The sequence below is a fragment of the Oryctolagus cuniculus genome, chromosome 5 (genome assembly GCF_051225735.1).
Source record: "Oryctolagus cuniculus isolate XC-2025 breed Fujian yellow rabbit chromosome 5, ASM5122573v1, whole genome shotgun sequence".
In the NCBI taxonomy this organism is placed as follows: Eukaryota; Metazoa; Chordata; class Mammalia; order Lagomorpha; family Leporidae; genus Oryctolagus; species Oryctolagus cuniculus.
The window spans coordinates 145,934,229-145,936,746 of NC_142871.1; the positions used below are offsets into that span (position 1 = coordinate 145,934,229).

Genomic DNA, 2,518 nt, shown 5'->3' on the forward strand with positions numbered 1-2,518 from the left:
GAAAAATAGATGTCATATTATCATTAAAGCTAAATTAAAATTAATACAAGGAACCACTACATAGCTCAGAAGTATAGTTTTATGCATGGGTGGGAAATGTTAATAATTCTAGTATCATTCCCATCTGCAGAGCAGAGCCACAGTGTTGTACAGTCCTATGACTACATCAAGTTTAATTATATGCCCATAGCACCATCTAATTGAACTTTTGTGCTTTAACACAATATATAGTTAAGCTCTAAAAATCAATCCTTCATTGTCCAGTAAATGCATTATATAAGTGTATATCACCTATACAATGTTATAAATATTCCATCATATTCAAAATTTTTAGTAAATTTCTCACCATTAATGTTATTTACAATTTAGAAGACCTTTCCCCTGTGAATTTCAATTACATATATTTTGCATATAAAATTAAATAGTTTATCTTTTTGAAATATTATTTGAGAATTTTTAATATTCCTTGAGAGGGCTAATTATTAAAATGATTACCTTTCCAATTAGATTATGTAACCAGGTAGGAATTACCATCAAATGCAGACTGGTCAGGTGTGTTCAATAATAATTAAAGGAAGCCAGTAAAAAAAAAAGCAGTAAAACTGATCCTCAAAGACTCCTATTTATGTTATTCTCTTAGAAAACACTCTAGAAAACCTGTATATAAAGCCAAAGGATTCATTCTTCTCAGGTGGCTTTTAAGATGACACCGTGCTCTCAAGACTGACGCAACTTGGCATTTCCAGAATCAGAATAAATGTGTGACTATTTCCAAATTTCATCGTTTCTTGCCCACCTGATGCCACAAGATTGGTTAGTGTCTGGCCCAGGTCACCAGCATCTCTCATCTTGAGCATTGTGGAAGCCTCCTGAGGGTCTCCCTGTGTCTGCTCCATCACCCAAAGGAATACAGCAACACTTCAATATTAGAATGTGAAGATGAAGAGATTGGTGAAATGCCTGTTTTCCTGGGTTCCTGCGAGTCTGAATTTTGAGAGCTATGAACACAATCTTGTTGACACGTTCAGCACCAGTTCTTCATTAGCCAGGCTGCTTCCAGGTGGAAGAGTTCCATTATTTGTCCCCTTCTCTGGGGCCTCAACTATTTTTTTAACTTTCATTTAATAAATATAAATTTTGAAAGTACAGCTTTTGGTTTATAGTGTCTTTTCCCTCCATAACCTCCCTCCCACCGTGCAGCACCTTCTCCATGGCCTCGGCTGAGTTGGACTACATCATCGAGATCCCGGATCAGCCCTTCTGGAGCCAGAAGAGCAGCTCCAGCCAAGCTGGGAAGGAGGCTGGCACTCGGCAGCCGGTGGTGATTCTCTTGGGCTGGGGTGGCTGCAAGGACAAGAACCTTGCCAAGTACAGCGCCCTCTACCATAAAAGGGGCTGCATCGTGATCCGCTACACGGCCCCGTGGCACATGGTCTTCTTCTCCGAGTCCCTGGGCATCCCGTCACTGCAGGTTTTGGCCCAGAGGCTGCTGGAGCTCCTCTTCGATTACGAGATTGAGAAGGAGCCCCTGCTCTTCCACGTCTTCAGCAACGCGGGCATCATGCTGTACCGTTACGTGCTGGAGCTCCCGCACACTCACCAGCGCTTCTGCCACCTGCGCGTGGTGGGCACCATCTTTGACAGCGGTCCTGGTGACAGCAACGTGGTCAGGGCGCTGCGGGCCCTCGCCGTCATCCTGGAGCACTGGCCTGCCGTGCTGCGCCTCCTGCTCCTGGTGGCCTTTGCCCTGGTGGCAGTGCTGTTCCACATCCTGCTCGCTCCCCTCACTGCCCTCTTCCACCCCCAACTTCTATGACAGGCTACAGGATGCTGGCTCTCGCTGGCCTGAGCTCTACCTCTACTCCAAGGCTGATGAGGTAGTGCTGGCCAGGGACGTGGAGCGCATGGTGGAAGCACGCCTGTCACGCCGGGTCCTGGTGCGCTCTGTGAGACTTTGTGTCATCTGCCCACGTCAGCCACCTCCGTGACTACCCTACTTACTACACGAGCCTCTGTGTCGACTTCATGCACAACTGTGTCCACTGCTGAGATCCCTGCTGCGGCTCCCCTCTGCTCCAGAAATAAATGCCTGACACCTCCCCATGACCCGCATCTGTGGGGCCCTCTTCCCTATGGCTTTCTGCGACTTAGGGGTCCCCTAAGTAGAAAGTTCCCATGGGCCTGTGTCCTGGGGGAACAGCTGCATCTGCTGACCCCAGGATCCTGGCAGGACTCTGGGGGTCTCGCTGAGAAAAAAAATGTCCCCATCTCCCACTCTCTCTCCTATCCCATTCTTCATCAAGATTCATTTTCAATTATCTTTATATTTTTAACTATTTAAATCATTATGATTTGAGACATTACAGGTTGCAGCAGCATTAGACTGGGTACTCACTACCTTAATTCTGTGGCACAGTGGTGATAACGGCCCCCTGGCCTTCCTAATTTCTTTCCTGTTGGCTGTGGTGCCAGCAGCAACTTCTCTGAGGGGCTTGAGGGGCAGCAAGAGTGAGCCTTC

At 46.8% G+C, this 2,518-nt stretch overlaps 1 pseudogene; it reads left to right on the forward strand.

The window, feature by feature from the left end:
• The first annotated feature begins 1,198 nt into the window (after nucleotides 1-1,198).
• On the forward strand, nucleotides 1,199-2,305 carry LOC149126779 (transmembrane protein 53 pseudogene; annotated as a pseudogene).
• Nucleotides 2,306-2,518: the final 213 nt, after the last annotated feature.